We start from the raw sequence: 27,997 nt of genomic DNA, 5'->3' as shown, positions 1-27,997 counted from the left end.
GAAGGGAAATAATCAAGATTAGAGCAGAGATCAATGAGGTAAAAACCAGTGATACATTAGAATGTATCAATGAAACTAGAAGCTGTTTTCTTGAAATAATCAATAAGATCGATAAAACATTGGCCACACTAATACAAAAGAAAAGATAGAAAGCTCAAATTAATAAAATTATGAATGAAAAGGGAGAGATCATGCTAAAACTAAGGAAGTAGAAAAAAATCATCAGAAGTTATTATCAACAATAATATGGCAATAAGCTAAGCAACCTAGAAGAAATGGATGCATTCCTGGAAAACTATAAACTCCCAAAATTGAACCAGGAAGAAATTGACAACCTGAATAGACCGATATCTAGTAACGAGATTGAAGCAGTGATCAACAACCTCCTAAAAAACAACAGTCTAGGACCTGATGGAATCCCTGGGGAATTCTACCAAACTTTCCAAGAAGAAATAACACCAATACTCCTGAAGCTGTTTCAAAAAATTGAAGCAGAAGGAAAACTTCCAGACTCTTTTTATGAAGCCAGCATGACTCTGATCCCCAAACCAGGCAAAGACCACACTAAAAAGGAGAATTTCAGACCAATATCATTGATGAATATGGATGCTAAGATTCTCAGGAAACACATTAAAAAGATTATCCACCATGACGAGGTGTGATTCATCCCTGGGTTAAATGGATGTTTCAACATTCGCAAATCAAGGTGATAGAACAAATCAATAAGAGGAGAGAAGAACCACATGGTCCTTACAATTGATGCACAAAAGGAATTTGACAAAATCCAGCATCCATTCCTGATGAAAAGACTTCAAAGTATAGGGATAGAGGGAACATTCCTGAACTGCATAAAATCTACCTATGAAAGACCCACAACAAATCTCATCCTTCCCATTGAGATCAGGAACACGACACAGATGTCCACTCTCACCTCTCTTGTTCAACATAGTGTTAGAAGTCCTAGCAATAGCAATCAGACAACAAAGAGAAATAAAAGATATCCAAATTGGCAACGAATGTCAAACTCCCTCTCTTTGCAGATGACATGATTCTTTATATGGAAAACCCAAAAGACTCCACCCCCAAACTACTAGAACTCATACAGCAATTCAGTAATGTGGAAGGATGCAAAGTCAATGTACAGAGATCACTGGCTTTCTTATACACTAACAATGAAAAGACAGAAAGGGAAATTAGAGACTCGATTCCATTTACTATAGCACCAAGAACCATAAGAGACCTGGGAATAAACCTAATCAAAGAGGTACAGGATCTGTAATTGAGGAACTACAGAACACTCATGAAAGAAAATGAAGAAGACACAAAAAGATGGAAGACCATTCCATGCTCTTGGATAGGAAGAATAAACATTGTTAAAATGTCTTTACTGCCTAGAGTAATCTATACTTTTAATGCCACTCCGATCAAAATTCCACCGGTATTTTTCAAAGAGCTGGAGTAAATAATCTTAAAATTTGTATGGAATCAGAAGAGACCCTGAATCGCTATGGAAATGTTGAAACACAAAAATAAAATTGGTGGCATCATGTTACCTGATTTCAAGCTTTCCTGAAAAGCTGTGGTCACCAAGACAGCATGGTACTGGCATAAGAACAGAAACATAGACCAGTGGAACAGAGTAGAGGGTCCAGAAACAGACCCTCAAATCTATGGTCATATAATCTTCGACAAAACAGGAAAAGAATACAGTGGAAAAAAGACAGCCTCTTCAATAAATGGTGATGGAAAAACTGGACAACTATATGTAGATGAATGGAACTCAAACATTCTCTTACAACATACACAAAGATAAACTTGAAATGGATAAAAGACCTCAACGTGAGACAGGAATCCATTAGAATCCTAGAGGAGAACATAGGCAGTAACCACTTCGATATCAGACACAGCAACTTCTTTCAAGATATGTCTCCAAAGGCAAAGGAAACAAAAGCGAAAATGAACTTTTGGGACTTCCTCAAGATCAAAAGCTTCTGCACAACAAAGGAAGCAGTCAACAAAACAAAAAGGCAACCCACGGAATGGGAGAAGATATTTGCAAATGACAGTACAGACAAAAGGTTGATATCCAGGAACTATAGAGAACTTCTCAAACTCAACACACACAAAACAAATAATCATATACAAAATGGGCAGAAGATATGAACAGACACTTTTCCAATGAAGACAAATAAATGGCTATCAGACACATGAAAACAATGTTCAACATCACTAGCCATTATGAGATTCAAATTAAAGCCACATTGAGATACCAGCTTTCACCAGTTAGAATGGCCAAAATGAGCAAGACAGGAAACAACATGTGTTGGAGAGGATGTGGAGAAAGGGGAACCCTCTTCCACTGTTGGTGGGAATGCAAGTTGGTGTAGCCACTTTGGAGAACAGTGTGTAGATTCCTCAAGAAATTAAAAATAGAGCTTCCCTATGACCCTGCAATTGCACTGCTGGGTATTTACCCCAAAAATTCACATATATTGAAAAGAAGGGCCAACTGTACCCTAATGTATATTGTAGCATTGGCCACAGTCACCAAATTGTGGAATGAACCAAGATGCCCTTCAACGGACCAATGGTAAGGAAGATGTGGTCCATATACATGATGGAGTATTATGCCTCCATCAGAAAGGATGAATACCCAACTTTTGTAGCAACATGGACGGGACTGGAAGAGATTATGCTGAGCGAAATAAGTCAAGTAGAGAGAGTCAAGTATCATATGGTTTCACTTATTTGTGGAGCATAACAGAGAACATGGAAGACATGGGGAGGTGGAGAGGAGAAGGGAGTTGAGGGAAATTGGAAGGGGAGATGAACCATGAGAGACTATGGACTCTGAAACACAACATGAGGGTCTTGGAGGGGGGAGGGTTGTAGAGTTTGTAGAGCCAGGTGGTGGGTATTAAGGAGGGCACGTATTTCATGGAGCACTGGGTGTGGTGCATAAACAATAAATACTGTTATGCTGAAAAGAATTTTAAAAAGGCCTTAACACAGTGAAAAGAAGGGCCTTTTGTACCCCAATATTCATATCAACAATGGCCACAGTTGCTAAACTGTGGAAAGATCAAAGATTCCCTTCAACGGACGAATGGATAAGGAAGATGTGGTCCATATGTACTATGGGATATTGTACCTCCATTAGAAAGGATAAATACCCAATTTTTGTATCAACATAGATGGGACTGGAATAGATTATGCTGAGTGAAATAAGTCAAGCAGAGAGAGTCAATTATCATACAGTTTTGCTTATTTGTGGAGCATAAGGAATAACATGGAGGAAATGGGGAGATGGAGAGGAGAAAGGAGTTGTGGGAATTTGGAGGGGAAAAGAACCATGAGAGACTGTGGACTCTCAGAACTAACTGTAGAGTTTTGGAGGGGTGGGAGGTAGGAAGTCGGGTGAGCCTGGTGGTGGGTTTTATGGAGCACACATATTGCATGGAGCACTGAGTGTTGTATATAAACAATGAATTCTGGAACACTGAAAAGAAATGAAAATTAATTTTTAAAAAGACTATAACAACAGACAAAGAATGATATTACTGGTAAAGGGGTCAATATAATTAAAGGATATTAAAATTATAAGTATCTGTGAACTCATATTGGAGCACATCAATACACAAAGCAAATGTCAACAGACACATAAAAAGAAATGCATAATAATACAATAATAGGAGGTGACTGTAACACTCCACTCACATCAATGGATGGATCTCCTAGGAAGAAAATCAGTAAGAGAAGAGTGTCATTGAAGGATACATTGGACCAAGTAAACTTAACAGATATATGCAGAACATTCCTTCCAAAAACAACAAAAAACACATTTCTTGAAACAGCCCCAAGGATAGACCACATTTTTGGTTACAAAACAAGCCCGAATAAACTTTTAAAAGTTTGAAATCGTATTATGCATCTTTTCTGACCACAAAACTATAAAACTAGAAATCCATCACAAGAAAAGTAATAAAAAAAAAAAACACAATAAATGAATAAACCCAAAAACACATGGATACTAAACAACAAGTTACTAAACCGACATTGGCTCAATAAAGAAATCAAGGGGAAGAATTTAAAAATATAAATGGAGACATATAAAAATGCAAAGAAGGTGGTCAAAATTGTGCAGATACAACATAAGCAGTTCTTAGAAGGAAATATATAGTGATACAAACCTACCTCAAGAAATAAGATGAATGTCAGGGCTCATGAGTGGCTCTGTCAATTAAGTTTCTACCTTCAGCTCAAGTCATGATCCCAGGTTTCCTTCTCAGTGGAAAGTCTGCTTCTCCTCCCTTTGCCCCTCTTCCTCCATTTGTGTCCACACTCTCACTCTATCTCAAATAAAATCTTAAAAAAAAGAAGTAAGAAAAATCTCAAATAAACCATATATTCTTGCACCGAAAGGAACTAGAAAAACAAAACAAAACAAAACAAAACTCAAGTTGAATACAAGGATGGGAATAAATATCAGAGCATAAATAAATTTTATATATATATGATCAATGAAACCAAAATTTGTCCTGTGAAAAGAAAACTAAATTGTAAATACTTTATTTGGACTCATCAAATAAGAGAGACAGAGAAAGAGAGAGAGAGAACACAGATAAATAAAATCAGAAACTAAAAAAGAGAAATAACAATCAACAGCAGAGAAATATAGAGAATCATAAGAGAATACTAGACAATATCATATGGAAACAAATTGGACAACCTAAAGAAGTGGATATATTCCTAAAACAAACAATCTCCCAAAACTGAGTTAGGAAGAAATAGAAAATTTGATGTGATTAATTACTGGTAAATATATATTAAATAAATATTAACCACTGTAATTAATACTGTAATTAAATATTAATTACTAATTAATTATTACTAATTACTTGCCAATTTAATAATTCCTAATTAATCATTCGAATATTAATTGCTGTGATTAATACTGTAATTAAATATTAATTACTGGTAAATATATATACACACGTATATATATATGCACACATTTATATATATGTTATATATAGATATAGGATATAGATATAGAGATATATTTAAATACTTTATCTATCTTATATTTTATATATATATTTCTTATATCTTATTATATATCTCTATATCTATATCTTATATCTTATACCTTATATATAATATATATATATCTTATATCTTATATATCTTGTTTCTTATATCATATATATATGTGTGTAAATATATGTATACACACACATATATTTCTGCTAACTCTTTTATTTTCCCATTTTATTTATTTTTTTCAGCATAACAGTATTCATTGTTTTTGCACAACACCCAGTGCTCCATGCAAAACGTGCCCTCCCTATTACCCACAACCTGTTCCCCAACCTCCCACCCCTGCCCCTTCAAAACCCTCAGATTGTTTTTAAGAGTCCATAGTCTCTTATGGTTTGCCTCACCTCCCCAATGTCCATAGCCCACTCCCCCTCTCCCAATCCCAACTCCCCCCAGCAACCCCCAGTTTGTTTTGTGAGATTAAGAGTCATTTATGGTTTGTCTCCCTCCCAATCCCATCTTGTTTCATTTATTCTTCTCCTATCCCCCTAACCCCCCATGTTGCATCTCCACATCCTCATATCAGGGAGATCATATGATAGTTGTCTTTCTCCGATTGACTTATTTCACTAAGCATGATACGCTCTAGTTCCATCCACGTCGTCGCAAATGGCAAGATTTCATTTCTTTTGATGGCTGCATAGTATTCCATTGTGTATATATACCACCTCTTCTTTATCCATTCATCTGTTGAAAGACATCTAGGTTATTTCCATAGTTTGGCTATTGTAGACATTGCTGCTATAAACATTCAGGTACACGTGCCCCTTCGGATCACTACGTCTGTATCTTTAGGGTAAATACGAAGTAGTGCAATTGCTGGGTCATAGGGTAGTTCTATTTTCAACATTTTGAGGAACCTCCATGCTGTTTTCCAGAGTGGTTGCACCAGCTTGCATTCCCACCAACAGTGGAGGAGGGTTCCCCTTTCTCCGAATCCTCGCCAGCATCTGTCATTTCCTGACTTGTTAATTTTAGCCATTCTGACTGGTGTGAGGTGATATCTCATTGTGATTTTGATTTGTATTTCCCTGATGCCGAGTGAGGTGGAGCACTTTTTCATGTGTCTGTTGGCCATCTGGATGTCTTCTTTGCAGAAATGTCTGTTCATGTCCTCTGCCCATTTCTTGATTGGACTGTTTGTTCTTTGGGTAGTGAGTTTGCTAAGTTCCTTATAGATTTTGGATACTAGCCCTTTATGTGATATGTCGTTTGCAATTATCTTCTCCCATTCTGTCAGTTGTCTTTTGGTTTTGTGAACTGTTTCCTTTGCTGTGCAAAAGCTTTTGATCTTGATGAAATCCCAATAGTTCATTTTTGCCCTTGCTTCCCTTGCCTTTGCCGTTGTTCCTAGGAAGATGTTGCTACGGCTGAGGTCGAGGAGGTTGGTGCCTGCATTCTCCTCAAGGATTTTGATGGATTCCTTTCTCACATTGAGGTCCTTCATCCATTTGGAGTCTATTTTCGTGTGTGGTGTAAGGAAGTGGTCCAATTTCATTTTTCTGCATGTGGCTGTCCAATTTTCCCAGCACCATTTATTGAAGAGGCTGTTTTTTTTCCATTGGACATTCTTTCCTGCTTTGTCGAAGATTAGTTGACCATAGAGTTGAGGGTCTATTTCTGGGCTCTCTATTCTGTTCCACTGATCTATGTGTCTGTTTTTGTGCCAGTACCATGCTGTCTTGATGATGACAGCTTTGTAATAGAGCTTGAAGTCCGGAATTGTGATGCCACCAACTTTGGCTTTCTTTTTCAATATTCCTTTGGCTATTCGAGGTCTTTTCTGGTTCCATATAAATTTTAGGATTATTTGTTCCATTTCTTTGAAAAAAATGGATAGTATTTTGATAGGGATTGCATTAAATGTGTAGATTGCTTTAGGTAGCATGGACATTTTCACAATATTTATTCTTCCAATCCAGGAGCATGGAACATTTTTCCATTTCTTTGTGTCTTCCTCAATTTCTTTCATGAGTACTTTATAATTTTCTGTGTATATATTCTTAGCCTCTTTGGTTAGGTTGATTCCTAGGTATCTTATAGTTTTGGGTGCAATTGTAAATGGGATTGACTCCTTAATTTCTCTTTCTTCTGTCTTGTTGTTGGTGTACAGAAATGCAACTGATTTCTGTGCATTGGTTTTATATCCTGACACTTTACTGAATTCCTGTACAAGTTCTAGCAGTTTTGGAGTGGAGTCTTTTGGGTTCTCCACATATAGTATCATATCATCTGCGAAGAGTGATTGTTTGACTTTTTCTTTGCAAATTTGGATGCCTTTAATTTCTTTTTGTTCTCTGATTGCTGAGGCTAGGACTTCTAGTACTATGTTGAATAGCAGTGGTGATAATGGACATCCCTGCCATGTTCCTGACCTTAGAGGAAAAGCTTTCAGTTTTTCTCCATTGAGAATGATATTTGCTGTGGGGTTGTCATAGATGGCTTTGATAATATTGAGGTATGTTCCCTCTATCCCTACACTTTGAAGAGTTTTGATCAGGAAGGGATGCTGTACTTTGTCAAATGCTTTTTCAGCATCTATGGAGAGTATCATATGGTTCTTGTTCTTTCTTTTATTAATGTGTTCTATCACATTGATTGATTTGCAATGTTGAACCAACCCTGCAGCCCTGGAATAAATCCCACTTGATCGTGGTGAATAATCCTTTTAATGTACTGTTGAATCTTATTGGCTAGTACTTTGGCGAGAATTTTTGCGTCTGTGTTCATCAAGGATATTGGTCTGTAGTTCTCTTTTTTGGTGGGATCCTTGTCTGGTTTTGGGATCAAGGTGATGCTGGCCTCATAAAATGAGTTTGGAAGTTTTCCTTCCATTTCTATTTTTTGGAACAGTTTCGGGAGAATAGGAATTAGTTCTTCTTTAAATGTTTGGTAGAATTCCCCTGGGAAGCCGTCTGGCCCTGGGCTTTTGTTTGTTTGGAGATTTTTGATGACTGTTTCAATCTCCTTACTGGTTATGGGCCTGTTCAGGTTTTCTATTTCTTCCTGGTTCAGTTGTGGTAGTTTATATGTCTCTAGGAATGCATCCATTTCTTCCAGATTGTCCAATTTGTTGGCGTAGAGTTGCTCATAGTATGTTCTTATAATTGTCTGTATTTCTTTGGTGTTAGTTGTGATCTCTCCTCTTTCATTCATGATTTTATTGATTTGGGTCCTTTCTCTTTTCTTTTTGATGAGTCTGGCCAGGGGTTTATCAATCTTATTGATTCTTTCAAAGAACCAGCTCCTAGTTTCATTGATTTTTTCTATTGTTTTTTTTTTTTTTGGTTTCTATTTCATTGATTTCTGCTCTGATCTTTATGATTTCTCTTCTCCTGCTGGGTTTAGGGTTTCTTTCTTGTTCTTTCTCCAGCTCCTTTACGTGTAGGGTTAGGTTGTGTACTTGAGACCTTTCTTGTTTCTTGAGAAAGGCTTGTACCGCTATATATGTTCCTCTCAGGACTGCCTTTGCTGTGTCCCATAGATTTTGAATTGTTGTGTTTTCATTATCATTTGTTTCCATGAATTTTTTCTGTTCTTCTTTAATTTCCTGATTGACCCATTCATTCTTTAGAAGGATGCTGTTTAGTCTCCATATATTTGAGTTCTTTCCAGCTTTCCTCTTGTGATTGAGTTCTAGCTTCAGAGCATTGTGGTCTGAAAATATGCAGGGAATGATCCCAATCTTTTGATACCGGTTGAGACATGATTTGTGACCCAGGATGTGATCTATTCTGCAGAAGGTTCCATGTGCACTAGAGAAGAATGTGTATTCTGTTGCTTTGGGATGAAATGTTCTGAATATATCTGTGATGTCCATCTGGTCCAGTGTGTCATTTAAGGCCTTTATTTCCTTGTTGATCTTTTGGTTGGATGACCTGTCCATTTCAGTGAGGGGAGTGTTCAAGTCCCCTACTATTATTGTATTATTATTGATGTGTTTCTTTGATTTTGTTATTAATTGGTTGATATAGTTGGCTGCTCCCACGTTAGGGGCATAGATATTTAAAATTGTTAGATCTTCTTGTTGCACAGACACTTTGACTAGGATATAGTGTCCTTTCTCATCTCTTATTATAGTCTTTGGCTTAAAATCTAATTGATCTGATACAAGGATTGCCACCCCAGCTTTCTTCTGATGCCCATTAGCATGGTAAATTGTTTTCCACCCCTCACTTTAAATCTGGAGGTGTCTTCGCGTCTAAAATGAGTTTCTTGTAGGCAACATACTGATGGGTTTTGGTTTTTTATCCATTCTGATACCCTGTGTCTTTTGATTGGGGCATTTAGCCCATTAACATTCAGGGTAACTACTGAGAGATATGAATTTACTACCATTATTAGTCTGTAAGTTGACTGTTACTGTATATTGTCTCTGTACCTTTCTGATCTACTACTTTCAGGCTTTCTCTTTGCTTAGAGGACCCCTTTCAATATTTCCTGTAGAGCTGGTTTGGTGTTTGCAAATTCTTTCTGTTTTTGTTTGTCCTGGAAGCTTTTTATCTCTCCTTCTATTTTCAATGATAGCTTAGCTGGATAGAGTATTCTTGGCCGCATGTTTTTCTCGTTTAGTGCTCTGAATATATCATGCCAGCTCTTTCTGGCCTGCCAGGTCTCTGTGGATAAGTCTGCTGCCAATCTAATATTTTTACCATTGTATGTTACAGACTTCTTTTCCCGGGCTGCTTTCAGGATTTTCTCTTTGTCACTAAGACTTGTAAATTTTACTATTAGGTGACGGGGTGTGGACCTATTCTTGCTGACTTTGAGGGGGGTTCTCTGCATCTCCTCGATTTTGATGCTTGTTCCCTTTGCCATATTAGGGAAATTCTCTCCAATAATTCTCTCCAATAGACCTTCTGCTCCCTTCTCTGTTTCTTCTTCTTCTGGAATCCCAATTATTCTAATGTTGTTTCGTCTTATGGTGTCACTTATCTCTCAAATTCTCCCCTCATGGTCCAGTAGCTGTTTGTCCCTCTTTTGTTCGGCTTCTTTATTCTCTGACATTTGGTCTTCTATATCACTAATTCTTTCTTCTGCCTCATTTATCCTAGCAGTGAGAGCCTCCATTTTTGATTGCACCTCACTAATAGATTTTTTTATTTCAACTTGATTAGATTTTCGTTCTTTAATTTCTCCAGAAAGGGCTTTAATATCTCCAGAGAGGGTTTCTCTAATATCTTCCATGCCTTTTTCGAGCCCGGCTAGAATGTTCAGAATCGTCATTCTGAACTCTTGATCTGACATATTACCAACGTCTGTGTTGATTAGGTCCCTAGCCTTCGGTACTGTGTCTTATTCTTTTGTTTGTGGTGATTTTTTCCGCCTTGTCATTTTGTCCAGATAAGAGGATATGAAGGATCAAATAAAATACTAAAAGGGAGGCAAAGACCCCAGAAAAATGCGCTGTAACCAAATGAGAAGAGACCCCAAATTGTGGGGGGGAGAAAGGGGATAAAAAGAGGTTCAAAAAAAAAAAGAAAAAAATTAAAAAATAAAACAAATTAAAAAATATAAAAAAGAAAGAAAAAATATATTTATTTAGATAAATTAGTCAAAAAACGTTAAAAAAGAAAAGGGTAAAACTTTTAAAAAATTTAGCAGAAGAATGAAAAAGAAAAAAAATTGAAAAAAGAAAAAAGAAAAAAAAATTGAAGTAGCCACAAGACTAAAGAATCATGGGGAGATAGCCATGAGTTCCGTGCTTTGCTTTCTCCTCCTCTGGAATTGCGCTGCTTTCTTAGGAGTTGAACCTACTTTCCTTGATAGATGAATTTCATCCTGGCTGGATATTTTGTTGATCTTCTGGGGGAGGGGCCTGTTGTAGTGACTCTCAAGTGTCTTTGCCCGAGGCGGGATTGCACCGCCCTTACCGGCGGCGGGACTAATAATCGGCTCAGGTTCGCTTTTGGGAGCTTCTGTTCCCTGAACGCTTTCCGTAGAGTTCTGGAGGACGGGAATGAAAATGGCGGCCTCCTAGTCTCCGGCCCGGAGGAGCCGTGAGCCTGGGACCCCACTCCTCAGTGCGCCCCCAGAGGACAGCACCCAATCACTCCCGTATCCCCAGCCTCTAGCCTCACTCCGAGCTCACCCAGCCCGCGACCAGTTCAAGGTAACCCCGAGCTGAGAGTTCAGTCCTCGGCTCTGTCTCTGCAGCCGGCTTCTCCGTTCTAATACCTGCGAGCTCTGCGACACTCCAACACCCCCGATCCTTCTGTGACCCTGCTGGACCTGCGGCCACGCTGACCCCGCGTGGGCTTCACCCTGGGTTAGCCTCTGGAGCAATGTCCTTCAGTGGAACAGACTTTTAAAAGTCCTGATTTTGTGCTCCGTTCCTCCGCCACTTGCCGGGAGCCGGCCCCTCCCCCCGCGGTCTATCTTCCCGTCGTTTTAGATTCACTTCTTCGCCAGTCCTACCTTTCAGAAAGTGGTTGATTTTCTGTTTCTAGAGTTGCTGTTCTTCTTCTCTTCGATCTCCTGTTGGATTTGTAGGTGTTTGCAATGTTTAGATAAGCTATCGAGCTGATCTCCTGCTACCTGATGTAGTTTCAGCCTGCTACTTCTCCGCCATCTTGACTCCTCCTCCCTATTTCTGCTAACTCTTAATCTACTGATGAACACTTAGATTGTTTCCATATCTTGGCTATTTTTAATAATGCTTCAATAAATACAGGAATGCACGTATCTTTTCAGATTAGTATTGTTATTTTCTTTGGGTAAATGGCCAATATTGCAAATATCTGATCATACAGTATTTCTATTTTTAAGATGAGGTAACAGGAGATTGGACTGAAGAGATGAATGGGAATGGGATGTATAAACTTACAGTTATGAGAATAAAAGATACAACATAAGAAGTATAGCCGATGGTATTATAATGGTGATGTATTGGAACAGTTGGTAGCTACAATTTTGGTGAGCATAACATAATATATAAAATTGTCAAATTACAATGATTTATATCTAAAATTAATGTAACATTGTGTGCCAACTATAGTTAAAAAAAAAGATTAATAAATTGAAAAAGCAATAAAACCTCCAAATGAAGGTCTGAGACTAACTAGCTCCATAGGTTAATTCTATGAAACATTTAGAGAGGAGTTAATACCTATTTTAATGATTTCAAAAATCAAAAGAGGAACTAAAACTTCCAATTTCATTAAATCAAGCCAACATTACCTTGGTAGCAAGACATGATAAAGACATTACAAAAAATAAAACTATAGGCTGATAGCCCTGATAAACACAGATGCAAAAATCCTCAACAAAATATTAACAAATCATACTTAACAATGTATTCAAATGATCATAAACCATGATCAAGTGGATGGAAGAATTGTTCAATATTTGCAATTCAATTAATGAGATATACCATATCAAGAAAACAAAGAATAATAATTACATAATCAACAGAATAGGTACAGAAAAAGCATTTAAAAAACTCATTCATAACAAAAACATGCATTCATAATAAAGACTACACAAAGTGGTTTTAGAATAAACATGCCACAACAGAGCAAACGTTATATAAAAAAAAAAAGAAAGAAAGAAAAGAAAACAAAAAGTAAGCAATGACAACAACAAAATAGCTGGCATCACATTCAATTGTGAAACACTGAGCTTTTTCTCAAAGATCTGGAACAAGACAAGGATATCCACTTTGCCACTTCTTTGCCAACACAGTACTAGAAGTCCTAGATAGCCTAATCAGAAAAGAAAAAGAAACATAAGTTATCTTGATTGGAAAGGGATGAGTTAAACTACTGTCATTTGCAGACATCATAATACTACACATAGAAAACTCTAAAGAGGAGATGTATTGCATGAAGCTCTGGGTGTTGTACATAAACAACGAGTCTTGGAACACTGCATCAAAACTAATAATGTATTTTATGGTGACTAACATAACACAATAATAAAAAAGAAAATACTAAAGACTTGAACAAAACACTCTTAGAAGTGATAAATGAATTCATTCAGTTTGTAGGATGCAAAGTTAATAAAGAGTACCAGTTGTGTTTCTGTACACTAATAAAGAAATAGCAGAAGAAGAGAAATTAAGAAATCTATTATATTTTCAATTGATTCAAAGAGAACAAAATACCTAGGATAAATTTAACCAAGGAGAGGAAATATCGATACTCTGAAAACTATAAAACATTGGTGAAAGAAATTAAAGACACAAACACATAAAAATATACTACTACCAATGCAATCTGCAGACTTAATATAATCCTTATGAAAATACCAATAACGTTTTTCACAGAACTATAACAAATCAATTGAAAATTTGTAAGGAAACACAATGACCTTGAGTAGCCAAATCAATCATGAGAAAGAAGAACTGAGATGGACGTATCACTTTCTTATTTTGAAATCCCAGATTTCAACATACACTACAAATCTGTTGTAATCAAGGGTATTGAACTAGTACACAGATAGACACATAAATCATTTGGTTATAATAGAAAGCCCAAAAATAAACCCATGCTTATATGGCTAGTTAATCTATGACATAGGAGGAAAGAATATATAATGGGGAAAAACAGTCTCTTCAATAAAAGATGCTTGAAAAATTGGATAGCTATACTGAAAAGAATGAAACTGGACAAATTTCATATACAATATTATACTAATATATACTAATATATACTAATATAATATACAATATTATATTAAGGATTTAAATGTGAGACATGATTTTACAAAACTCCTGAAAGATAATATAGGTAGTAAGTTTTTTTAGAAATCAGCATAAGAATATTTTTTCAGGAATTGGAAGCAAAAATATAGTGCTGAAATTACACCAAAATCAACATTTTGGGACAGTGAAGAAAACAATCAGCAAAACAAAAAGACAATCAATTGTATGGGAGAAGATATTTCCAAGTGATATATGTATTAAGGGGTTAATATTCAAAATATATTAAAAAGTCATACAACTCAAGGCAAAAAACTATAATCTGATGAAAAATAGTCAGAGGACCTGAATAAATATTTTTCCAAGGAAGGCACATAGATTATACAGAGGGCCAACAGATATAAGAAAAAAGGCTCAATATTACTAATTATCAGGGATATGGAAATCAAAACCACAATGGTACTCACCTTATACCTGTCAAAATGGCAGAATCAAAAAGATGAGATAATAAGCATTGGCAAGGATGTAGAGATAAAGGAAGACATGTACGCCATTGATGGGAATGGAAATCAGTGTAGCCACTGTGCAAAATACAATGGATGTTCCTCAAGAAATTAAAAATAGAAATGACATATGAGTTTTGGGAGGACAAGATGGCGGAGAAGTAGGAGGAGGCGCCTTTTCAACCTGTACCCTAAGTGAGCTGATTACCTACCAAAGAACTCCAATCACTCTGATCATGAAATCAGCCTGAGAGCAGAATTATACACATCTGGATCTCTACAGGAGCAGAAGACACCAGTGGGCAGGTGAAGCAGGTAAAGTTGGAAATTGGACTGATATTGGAAGATAAACAAAAGGCGGAGGGAGCCACCAGAGGTAACCGATTGGAAAGTAATACCCCAATACGAGAGCACCCTGAGACTGGGTACCAGCATTAATTTGGAGTCTGGTTGAAAGCACTCAAAAAGAGCAAAGGATGGCAGGGGTAAATTGTGGGAATCAGGGTGGTTAAGGACAGGGGCTTAAGTCCCAGGACCCAGGACAGCCTCCCCTGGCGCTGAGCCAGAGAGAGTGCAGTGGAGAAACCAGGTCTTAGTCCCTGAGCCACCAGCCCGCCTGAGAATGCGTGGGGTCCAGCTCTTGTGAGGGGCTGGAAGATTCATCAGAGGGCAGAATGCCAGGCCCTGCCAGCAGAGCCTGAGACACACGCACCGAACACCCTCCCCTGAGAGAGGTGCGGGCAGGCACCAGCCTGGCCCTCACTCTTATACCTGCTCTACGCTGTGCCATTAGAGCCTGAGAAGTGTGTGCCCCACACCCACCCCTGGGAGAGTGCACACAGGCACCAGCCAGGAGCTCTAGGATGTGGAAAAAACAGGAATTCTGAGCCCAGGCCAGTAGGAAAGTCTCAGTGTGAGATCGCTGCTTAGAACCTCTCTGGCAGTCTGGAGTTGCCCAAAAAGCCACCGCTGCCTTTGCAATGGATACAAGGAGGAGATCCACGTCCCCAGGGACCTCGACTCAGAACCTGCTCTGAGGCTTCTTTTGAGAGGGAGGTCGGGGTGCAGTTTGCTTTCCTCTAAACCTCCAAAAACCATCAAAAGCTGTCAAAGCGAGGGAAAAAAAAAAACAACAAAAACAAACAAACAAACAAACATAAAAGCCTCCAGAGAACAAGCCTGAAAAACCGGATTCCTCAGAGCCTACCCCCTTGTGGGGGGCAGAAGGACTTAACTCAGGGAACATCATTGACTGAAAACCCACGTGGCAGTGACCTCCCCCAGGAAACCAACCAGGAAAGAAAAAAATAAAAATGACAAGAGAATAACCACCACTACTTCATAGATACAACTTTTATTTTTAACTCGTGACCATTATTCTGGTTCATTTTTTTTATATAGATAATTTTTTAACCTATTTACCATCACAGTGAGATGTCCAGTACATCAAATTCCATAATAACCTTCTAACCTGAATTTTTGATACATGCACCCGTGTTTTTCTTTTGCTTTTCTATTTTTAAATTTTAGTATAGTTTAGTCTAGTTTATTCTTTTTTTTTACTTTTTTTAAATTTATATATATTTTTTTCAGCATAACAATATTCATTGTTTTTGCACAACACCCAGTGCTCCATGCAATACATGCCCTCCTTATTACTCACCACCTAGTTCCCCCAACCTCCCACCCCGTCCCTTCAAAACCCTCAGGTTGTTTTTCAGAGTCCATAGTCTCTTAAGGTTCACCTCCCCTTCCAATTTCCCTCAACTTCCTTCTCCTCTCCATCTCCCAATGTCCTCCATGTCATTTGTTATGCTCCACAAATAAGTGAAACCAAATGATACTTGACTCTCTCTGCTTGAATTATTTCACTCAGCATAATCATTTCCAGTCCCATCCACGTTTCTACAAAAGTTGGGTATTCACCTGTACTTTTACTTTTTTTTTTTTTTATAAACATATAATGTATTTTTATCCCCAGGGGTACAGGTCTGTGAATCACCAGGTTTACATACTTCACAGCACTCACGATAGCACATACCCTCCCCAATGTCCATAACCCCCTCCTCCTCTTCTAACCCCACCTCCCCTCAGCAACCCCCAGTTTGTTTTGTGAGATTAAGAGTCATTTATGGTTTGTCTCCCTCCCAATCCCATCTTGTTTCATTTATTCTTCTCCTATCCCCCAACCCCCCATGTTGTATCTCCATGTCCTCATATCAGGGAGATCATATGATAGTTGTCTTTCTCCGATTGACTTATTTCACTGAGCATGATACCCTCTAGTTCCATCCACGTCATCGCAAATGTCAAGATTTCATTTCTTTTGATGGCTGCATAGTATTCCATTGTGTATATATACCACATCTTCTTTATCTATTCATCTGTTGATGGACATCTAGGTTCTTTCCATAGTTTGGCTATTGTAGACATTGCTGCTATAAACATTTTATTCTGTTGTTTTAGGGTGGAATGTCCTGTATATGTCTATAAGGTCCATCTGGTCCAATGTGTCATTCAGTGCTCTTGTTTGTTTATTGATTTTCTGCTTTGACGATTTGTCTCTTACTGAGAGAGGCATATTAAGATCTCCTACTATTAGTGTATTCACATCAATATGACTCTTTATCTTGATTAATAGTTTTCTTACTTAATTGGCTGGTCCCATTTTGGGGGCATAGATTTTTACAATTGTTAGATCTTCTTGGTGGATAGTCCCTTTAAGAATTTGTAGTGCCCTCAAACAAAAAAAGCCCAGGGCCAGACGGCTTCCCAGGGGAATTCTACCAAACATTTAAAGAAGAACTAATTCCTATTCTCCTGAAACTGTTCCAAAAAATAGAAATGGAAGGAAAACTTCCAAACTCATTTTATGAGGCCAGCATCACCTTGATCCCAAAACCAGACAAGGATCCCACCAAAAAAGAGAACTACAGACCAATATCCTTGATGAACACAGATGCAAAAATTCTCGCCAAAATACTAGCCAATAGGATTCAACAGTACATTAAAAGGATTATTCCCCACGATCAAGTGGGATTTATTTCAGGGCTGCAGGGTTGGTTCAACATCCGCAAATCAATCAATGTGATAGAACACATTAATAAAAGAAAGAACAAGAACCATATGATACTCTCCATAGATGCTGAAAAAGCATTTGACAAAGTACAGCATCCCTTCCTGATCAAAACTCTTCAAAGTCAAGCTTTATTTTCTGAACAAAACTATAGACTCCTAGCTAATTCTGAGAAGTACATTATAGACTGGTAGTCTCTCAAGTTACAAGTAAAACTTGAAGCAAGTGTGAAAATACAATTTTCAGTAAATATTCATATTTTTGTGTTTTGATCTATGTGCTCCTTTAGTAAAAAGGGCTGTCAATGCTCTAGTAAAACAGGGTGCAACTATCTGATGGGGCAATTGACTGTGCTACATGGATCAAATGTGATGTTGATTCTCAGGGGAAAGGAGAATGAGGACCAGACAAGCTTCATGTCAGAGGGGGAAATCTACATACCACTTAGAAGTCTCTAATAAAATTACAATGAACTTACAATGAAACCAGGTGACAAAATTGAGATTGATTTAGGATATTTATAAATGTGTGAGCATAATTTTGGGAAACCATAAAGAAGTTGTGACAGACCTCAATTTTAGCAAAAGAAAGTATTGCCACCACTCTCCCCCTGCAAGCATGAAGGGATGGAGTAGATTCCAGACTACAAATAGACAGGCTGCATGAAAAACACCTTATCCAACCATCAGATACAGGAAGCCACAAACGAGAATGAAGGAAGCAAAAGAAAGAAACATCATTTTTTAAGCAATCCAAAGAGGCACACTTGTAATAACACTATTGGCATTCAGGAAGTTTATTAGGGGAGTATTCTAAGGATCAATACCCATGGAATAAAGGAAGCAGAATTGTGCACAGGGAGATGTTGAACTGGGAATCAGACCCAACCAAGTTCTCAGTTACCCTGGGTGAATTTCTGAGATGGCCCTTCCACATGTTCTGCAATAGGGTCCCCACAGAAGAATTTGAATGTGGCCTGATGCCAGGAAGGTATCATGACCGTAGACTAGGGAATTTTCCTCAACCAAGCTCAATGTTTGCAACTTTTTGCTTGATTTAAATTCAATTAGTTAGCATATACTGTATTATTAGTTCAGAGGCAGATTTTTTTTAAAGATTTTATTTATTTATTTGACAGACAGAAATCACAAGTAGGCAGAGAGGCAAGCTGAGAGAGAGAAGGGGAAGCAGGATCCCTGCTCAGCAGAGAACCCAACACGGGTCTTGTACTTGATCCCAGTACCCTGAGATCACAACCTGGCGCCCCAGAGGTAGAGTTTATTGATTCATCAGTTGCCATAGCACCCTGTGCTCATTACATCAAGATCTCTTTTTAATGCTTGCACTCCTAATAGCAGGACGAAGAAGTAATTCAGTTCTGTCAGAAAAAAAGGAATAAGTGCACACAATCATGTAAGGTACACTGCATTAGATACATTCCATCAGAAGTCAGAATGAAAGGGGTCTCTTGGATGCCATTCACACGGGTTGCTTCCTATAGCACACTACGTGTGGATTATGTGATGGAGTGCACGGGAAACATCTGGCAAGAATAAAAAGTTCAATAGGCATGTAGTCTCCTTCCAGTATAAAGATACATAGAAGTTTGACATTTTCCCACAAGGAATATGCTGGCAGGAAGAGCTCAAAACATCTGCTGGCAGGTCTGTCTTTTGGTTTAGAGGAACTGTTAATATGTCTCTGATGAAAGCATCAATCCTGAACTGAGATCCTGGACCTCTGTCCAAAAAGCAAAGGTAAATGTGATGGATAGCACATATTTCGCATATGGTTCAAGTATAAAGAGAAAGGTACTCCATCATAGAAGGGTGTCGCATTGTCTTAGCTCAGATTCTGCCAGCGATATCTCCCAGAGGATCTCAGGATTTTGATTTCCCTAGTGTGCCATTGCTCTATACCATAGATTCAAATGTGTTTCTCCAAACTGCTATGATCTGTACCCTAAACACAAAAGTGATAGCACTCAAGGAATGGGTCCTTATAGAATCCATTAGGTTTGTTATTTATTTATATGTACACATTCTTATTTTTATTCATTTATGTATTCATTAATAACTCTTTTTAAATTTGAGTATAATTGACAGACAATGTGATTAGGTTCAAATGTATAACCTTGTGATTTCACTAGTTATACATTACGTTCTGTTCATCACAGGTGTAGCTACAATTACCTACCCATTAAAATATCACTGACTGTATTCCTTATGCTGTTCCTTTTATTCTGTGATGTCTTCATTCCATAGTTAAAAGCCTGTATCTCACACTCTCATTCAGTCATTTTGCCCAACCCCTACTCACTTTCCCTCTGACAACCATCAGTGTCCTCTCTACTTTTATAGGTCTTATTTTGGATTTATTTTTATTTACTTATTTTATTCATTATCTAGATTCTACTTATGAGTGAAATGATAGGGCATTTTTCTTCCTCAATCTGATAGGTTTCACTTAGCATAATACCCTCTACATTCATCTACGTTGTCTTAAATGACATGAACTCATCCTTTTCTCATGTCTGATAATATTTCCGTGTGTGTATGAGTCTGTGTGTGCTTATTTTGTGTATTCACCCTCTTTAACCATCTGTCAACTGATGGAAACTTAGACTGCATCTACATCTTGCCTGTTATAAATAATGCCTGTTGTAAATATGTTCATAATTCTTTTCAAATCAGTGTTTTTGTTTTCTTTGTATAAATGCCTAATATTGAAATTATTGAATCATATGTCATTTATTTTTTGTTATAGGAAGGATTCATATTATTTATTAACAACCAATAGACTGTTCCCCAAGGAAATGTATCAGAATCACAAAAGCACTTTGTCAGCATCGTTCCACCCCATTCCCTCCCTACTACTGAGTCACCGCTATAGTAAGGCACTGTCATTAGTGTGCTACATGAGTTTGGATGGAAAAGATAACATTTTCTTCAGTGTAACAGTATTTATTGTTTTTGCACAATACCCAGCGCTCCATGCAATAAGTGCCCTCCCTATTTCCCAAAACCTGGTTCCCTCAACCTCCCCACCCTGCCCCTCCAAAACCCTCAGGTTGTTTTTCAGAGGCCACAGTCTCTCATGGTTCACCTCCCCTTCCAATTCCCCTCAAATTCCTTCTCCTCTCCATCTGCCAATGTCCTCCATGTTCTTTGTTATGCTCCACAAATAAGTGAAACCATATGATAATTGACTCTCTCTGCTTGACTTATTTAACTCAGCATGATCTCTTCCAGTCCAGTCCATGTTACTACAGAAGTTCGGTATTCATCCTTTCTGATGGAGGCATAATACTCCATCATGTATATGGACCACATCTTCCTTATTCATTCATCCGTTGAAGGGCATCTTGTTCTTTCCAAAGTTTGGCGACCATGGCCATTGCTGCTATAAACATCGGGGTACAGATGGCCTTTCTTTTCACTACATCTGTATCTTTGGGGTAAATACCCAGTAGTGCAATTTCAGAACCATAGGGAAGCTCCATTTTTAATTTCTTGAGGAGTCTCCACACTGTTCTCCAAAGTGGCTGCACCTTGCATTCCCACCAACAGTGGAAGAGGGTTCCCCTTCCTCCATATCCTCTCCAACACACGTTGTTCCCTGTCTTGCTAATTTTAGCCATTCTAACTGGTGTAAAGTGGTATCTCAATGTGGTTTTAATTCAAAACTCTAGTGATGATGCACATTTTTTCATGTGTTTCATGAAAAATGTGTTTCAGCCATTAGATTGTCTTCATTAGAAAAGTGTCTGTTCATATTTTCTGCCCATTTTTTGATATGACTATGTGTTTTGTGTGTGTTGAGTTTGAGGAGTTTGTTTTTTTTTATATATATACATACTGGATATCAGTCACACTGTCATTTGCAAATATCTTCTCCCATTCCGTGGGTTGCCTTTGTGTTTTGTTGACTCTTTCCTTTGCGGTTCAGAAGCTTTTGATCTTGATGAAGTCCCAAAAGTTCATTTTCGCTTTTGTTTCCTTTGCCTTTGGAGACATATCATGAAAGAAGTTGCTGTGGCTGATATCGAAGAGATTACTGCCTATGTTCTCCTCTAGAATTCTGATGGATTCCTGTCTCACATTGAGGTCTTTTATCCATTTCGAGTTTATCTTTGTGTACAGTGTAAGAGAATGGTCAAGTTTCATTCTTCTACATATAGCTGTCCAGTATTCCCAGCACCATTTATCAAAGAGACTGTCTTTTTTCCACTGTATATTTTTTATTGCTTTATCGAAGATTATTTGACCATATAGTTGAAGGTCCATATCTGGGCTCTCTATTCTGTTCCACTGTTCTATGTGTCTGTTTTTATGCCAGAACCACATTGTCTTGGTGATCACTGCTTTGCAGTAGATCTTGAAATGAGGTAACGTGTTAGCCGCCAGTTTTGTTTTTGTTTTTCAATATTTCCTTAGCAATTAGGGGTCTCTTCTGATTCCATACACATTTTAGGATTATTTGCTCCAGATCTATGAAAAATACCGGTGGAATTTTGATCAGAATGGCATTAAAAGTATAGATTGTCTACGTAGTATAGACATTTTAACACTGTTTTTTCTTCTGATTCAAGAGCATGGAACGGTTTGGGGATTAGGGTCATGTTGGCTTCATAAAAAGAGTCTGGAAGTTTTCCTTCTGCTTCAATTTTTGAAACAGTTTAAGGAGAATTGGTGTTATTTCTTCTTTGAAAGTTTGGTAGAATTCCACAGGGAATCCATCAGGTCGTGGCCTATTGACTTTGGGGAGGTTTTTGTTTACTGCTTCAATCTCATTGTTGGATATTGGTCTATTCAAGTTCTCAATTATTTCCTGGTTCAGTTTTAGGAATTTATAGTTTTCTAGGAAAACATCCATTTCATGTAGATTGCTGAGCTTATTGGCATATAACTGTGGGCAATAATTTCTGATGATTGTTTCTACTTCCTTGGTGTTAGTTGTGATCTGTCCCTTTTCATTCACAATTTTTTAATTTTAATTTGTTTATTTTCAGCGTAACAGTGTTCATTATTCTTGCACCACACCCAGTGCTCCATACAGTACGTGCCCTCCCTATTACCCACCACCTGATTCCTCAACCTTCCACACACCGCCCCTTCAAAACCCTCTGGTTGTTTTTCAGAGTCCATAGTCTCTCATGGTTCATCTCTCCTATCAGTTTCCCTCAACTCCCTCTCTTCTCCATCTCCCCATGTCCTCCTTGTTATTTGTTATGCTCTACAAATAAGTGAGACCATATGATACTTGACTCTCTCTCTTGACTTATTTTGCTCAGCATAATCTCTTCCAGTTGTGTCCATGTAACTACAAAAGTTGGGTATTCATCCTTTCTGATGGAGGCATAATACTCCATTGTATATATGGACCGCATCTTCCTTATCCATTCATCCATTGAAGGGCATCTTGATTCTTTCCACAGTTTGGCGACAGTGGCCATTGCTGCAATGAACATTGGGGTACAGATGGCTCTTCTTTTCACTGCATCTGTATCTTTGGGGTAAATACCCAGCAGTGCAAATGCAGGGTCATAGGGAAGGTCTATTCTTAATTTCTTGAGGAATCTCCACACTGTTCTCCAAAGTGGCTGCACTAACTTGCATTCCCACCAACAGTGTAAGAGGGTTCCCCTTACTCTCTAGTCTCTCCAACACACGTTGTTTCCTGTCTTGCTAATTTAGGCCATTTTAACTGGTGTCAGGTCGTATCTCAATGTTGTTTTAATTTGAATCTCCCTGATGGCTAATGATGATGAACATTTTTTCATGTGTCTGATAGCCATTTGTATGTCTTCATTGGAGAAGTGTCTGTTCATATCTTCTGACCATTTTTTGATATGATCATCTGTTTTTTGTGTGTTGAGTTTGAGAAGTTCTTTATAGATCCTGGATATCAACCTTTAGTCTGTACTGTCATTTGCAAATATCTTCTCCCATTCCGTGGGTTGCCTTTTTGTTTTGTGGACTGTTTCCTTTGCTGTGCAGAAGCTTTTGATCTTGATGAAGTCCCAAAAGTTCATTTTCACTTTTGTTTCCTTAGCCTTTGGAGACATATCTTGAAAGAAGTTGCTGTGTCTGATATCGAAGAGGTTACTGCCTCTGTTCTCCTCTAGAATTCTGATGGATTTCTGTCTCACATTGAGGTCCTTTATCCATTTCGAGTTTATCTTTGAACGGTGTAAGAGAATGGTCGAGTTTCATTCTTCTACATATCGCTGTCCAGTTTCCTGAGCACCATTTATTGAAGAGACTGTCTTTTTTCCATTGTATATTTTTTCCTGTTTTGTCGAAGATGGTCAAATATGACCACAGAGTTGAGGGTCCATATCTGGGCTCTCCACTCTGTTCCACTGGTCTATGTGTCTGTTTTTATGCAAGTACCATGCTGTCTTGGTGATCACAGCTTTGTAGTAAAGCTTGAAATCAGGTAACGTGATGCCGCCCATTTTTTGTTTGTTTGTTTGTTTTTCAACATTTCCTTAGCAATTCGGTGTCTCTTCTCATTCCATACAAATTTTAGGATTATTTGCTCCAGCTCTTTGAAAAATACCGGTGGAATTTTGATCAGAATGGCATTAAAAGTATAGATTGCTCTAGGCAGTATAGACATTTTAACAATGTTTATTCTTCCAATCCAAGAACATGGAACGGTCTTCCATCTTTTTGTGTCTCTTCTTCAATTTCTTTCATGAGTGTTCTGTAGTTCCTCGAGTACAGGTCCTTTATCTCTTTGGTTAGGTTTATTCCCAGGTATCTTATGGTTATTGGTGCTACAGTAAATGGAATCGATTCTCTAATTTCCCTTTCTGTCTTTTCATTGTTAGTGTATAAGAAAGCCACTGATTTCTGTACATTGACTTTGTATCCTGCCACATTAATGAATTGCTGCATGAGTTCTAGTAGTTTGGGGGTGGAGTCTTTGGGATTTTCCATATAAAGAATCATGTCATCTGCGAAGAGAGGGAGTTTGACATTCATTGCCAATTTGGATATCTTTTATTTCTCTTTGTTGTCTGATTGCTATTGCTAGGACTTCTAACACTATGTTGAACAAGAGTGGTGAGAGTGGAAATCCTTGCCGTGTTCCTGATCTCAACGGGACAAATGCAAGCTTTTACCCATTGAGGATGATACTTGCTGTGGGTCTTTCATAGATAGATTTTATGAAGTTCAGCAATATTCCCTCTATCCCTATACTTTGAAGCATTTTCATCAGTAATGGATGCTGGATTTTGTCACATGCTTTTTCTGCATCAATGAGAGGACCATGTGGATCTTCTCTCTTCTCTTATTGATTTGCTCTATCACATTGATTGAATTATGAATGTTGAACCAAATTTGTGACCCAGGGATGAATCTCACCTGGTCATGGCAGATAATCTTTTTAATGTGCTGCTGGATCCTGTTTGCTAGGATCTTGTTGAGGATCATTGCATCCATATTCATCAGTGATATTGGTCTGAAATTCCCCTTTTTGGTAGGGTCTTTGCCTGGTTTGGGAATCAGGGTAATGCTGGCTTCATAAAAAGAGTCTGGAAGTTTTCTTTCTGCTTCATTTTTTTAATTTATTTTTTCAGCATAACAGTATTCATTGTTTTTGCACAACACCCAGTGCTTCAATTTTTTGAAACAGCTTCAGGAGAATTGGTATTATTTCCCTTTGAAAATTTGGTAGAGTTCCCCAGGGCATCCGTCAGGTCATGGGCTATTTTTTTTGGGGGAGTTTTTTGATCACTGCTTCAATGTTGTTACTAGATATCGGTCTATTCAGGTTGTCATTTTCTTCCTGGTTCAATTTTGGGAGGTTATAGTTTTCCAGGAATGCATCCATTTCATCTAGGTTGCTTAGCTTATCGGCATATAACTGTTGGCAATAATTTCTGATGATTCTTTCTACTTCCTTGGTGTTAGTTGTAATCTCTCCCTTTTCATTCATAATTTTATTAATTTGGGCTTTCTATCTTTTCTTCTGGATTAGTGTGGCCAATGGTTTATCGATTTTATTGATTCTTTCAAAAACCCTGCCTCTGCCTTCATCTCAGGTCATGATCCCAGGGTCCTGGGATTGGGCCCCGCATGGGGCTCTCTGCTCGGCGAGGAGCCTGCTTCCCTTCCTCTCTCTCTGTCTGCCTCCCTGTCTACCTGGGATCTCTGTCTGTCAAATATATAAATAAAATCTTAAAAAAAAAAGAACTGCCTTTGCTGTATCCCATAGGATTTGTTTCGAAGTGTCTTCATTTTCATTGGTTTCCATGAATTGTTGAAGTTCTTCTTTGATCTCCTGGTTGATTCAAGCATTCTTAAGCAAGGTGGTCTTTAGCTTCCTGGTGTTTGATTTCCTTCTGAAAATTTCCTTGTGATTGAGCTCTAGTTTCAAAGCATTGTGATCTGAGAACAGGCAGGGAATAATGTCAGTCTTTGGAATTGGTTGATTCTTGCTTTGTGACCCAGTATGTGGTCTATTCTGGAGAAGGTTCCATGTGCACTTGAGAAAAATGAGTATTCTGTTGTTTTAGGATGGGATGTTCTGTATATGTCTATGAGGTCCATCTGGTCCAATGTCTCATTCAATGCTCTTATTTCTTTATTAAATTTCTGCTTCAATGATCTGTGTATTTCTGAGAGAGGCATATTAAGATCTCTACTATTTTTGTATTCATATCAATATAACTCTTTATCTTGATTCATAGTTTTCTTATGTAATTGTGTGCTCCCGTAGTGGGGAGTAGATATTTACAATGGTTAGATCATTGTCGTGGATAGTCCCTTTAAGAATTATGAAGTGTCCTTCTGTACCTCTGACTACAGCCTTTAGTTTAAAATCTAATTTATCTGATATGAGAATTGCTACCCCGGCCTTCTTTTGAGGCCCATTGGCATGAAAGATGCTTCTCCATCCCTTCACTTTCAGTCTGGGTGTATCCTTAGGTTCAAAATGGGTCTCTTGTAGACAACAGATGGATGGGTCCTGTCGCTTTATCCAATTGCAACCATGTGTAATTTTATGGGTGCATTTAGGCCATTCACTTTGAGAGTGATTATTGAGATATATGTTTTTATTTGCATCGTGTTACCTTTGAAGTGTTTCTGTCTGTAGATTGTTTCTATATTTCTGTTCAATGATATTCTTAGGACTTTTTCTCTTTTATAGGTCTCCCCCTAATATTTCCTGCTGTGTCGGTTGGTGGTTGCATAGTCTTTTAAGCCTTGCCGGTCTTGGAAACTCTTTATTTCTCCATCCATTTTAAATGTCAGTCTTGCTGGATAGAGTATTCTTGGTTGCATGTTCTTCTCATTTAGTACTCTGAATATATTTTGCCAGCACTTCCTGGCTTGCCAGGACTCTGTGGAAAGGTCTGAAGTTATTCTAATGGGCTTTCCTCTGTATGTAAGGAGCTTCTTTGTCCCAGCTACTTTTAAAGGGGTCTGTCGTGAAACATAATTCCTCATTTTAACTATAAGGTGTCGTGAGGACTTTTGAGAATCTAAAAACTTGGGAGGAAATCTCTCTGCCTCTATTACATGAACGTTTCCATTCGTGAGAATTGGGAATCAATTGGGAAATTGTTTTGGAATTGGGAAAATTTTCATAGACAACTTCTTCCCCTATATCTTCTAGACTTCTTTCTTTCTCCTCCCCTTCAGGGAGTTCAATAATTCTGACATTGGAACGTTTCATGGCATCATTTATTTCCCTGATTCTATTTACGTGGCTTCTGAGCTGTTTGTTCCAGGCTTCCTCCTGATCCTTTCTCTCTATCTGTTTGTCCTACAGATCACTAATTCTATCTTCTGTCTCTGTTACCCTAGCTTTTAGAGAATTTAGATTAGATTGGAACTCATTGAGAGCATTTTGAACATCATCCCTGGTGGCTTTCAGTTCTGCCCTAACATTGTGAACATCATCCCTGAGGGCTTTCAGTTCTGCCCGACTCAATTCTGTTTGGTCACCCATGGCTTTCTCCAACCTAGCTATTGCCTGGGTAATTGTTTAGTCTGAATTCCTTTTCCGACATATTGTTTATGTTGATAGACATTAGCTCTGTTGCAGGAGGTCCATCCTCTGTATTTTTCTTCTGCTATTCATTTTGGTAAGAGATGACTGAACAGATGCACCTAGATTTATCAATTGTGGTGCAGTCAAGCTGCACCCTGGAACGCTTCTGTGCAATCAGGATTCCCCACCCAAATGAGAGAAAAAAGAAAAGAAAAAGAAATAGAGAAGAAGAAAGAAAAAAGGGAAAAGAATAAAGGAAAAAAAGAGAGACAGAGAGAGAGAGACAGTAAAAAAAGGGAAGATAAAAGAAAAGGCTCAGCTCAAATGGGCCCCAAGTTAAGATTTATGAAGTATACAAACAAAAAGACTGATAAAAGGATATGACAAGAGAAAAAAAATATATAAATATGGGCAAAAAAAGGGAAGAACCTCATCAGAAAGAACCCCAAGTATAAGATTTATATATTGTCAGGACAAACACAAATTCACAGAAACACCGACAGAAGGAAAAATTGGGAGAGTGGTTATAAATTCTCAGTGTGGGCAAGGAAGTTTATTTTGATTCTTCCTGAATGTATCTTGATGTTTTTGTTAAGGGACTCAACTTTCCTAAGTTACAGGGGGATTAGAAACTGGTTTGCCTGTAGGGGTAGCATTGATTGGGGA

The sequence above is a fragment of the Meles meles genome, chromosome 3, assembly GCF_922984935.1.
Source record: "Meles meles chromosome 3, mMelMel3.1 paternal haplotype, whole genome shotgun sequence".
Taxonomy (NCBI): Eukaryota; Metazoa; Chordata; class Mammalia; order Carnivora; family Mustelidae; genus Meles; species Meles meles.
The sequence above is the reverse complement of the archived record's forward strand: the minus strand, read 5'-3'. Positions refer to the sequence as shown.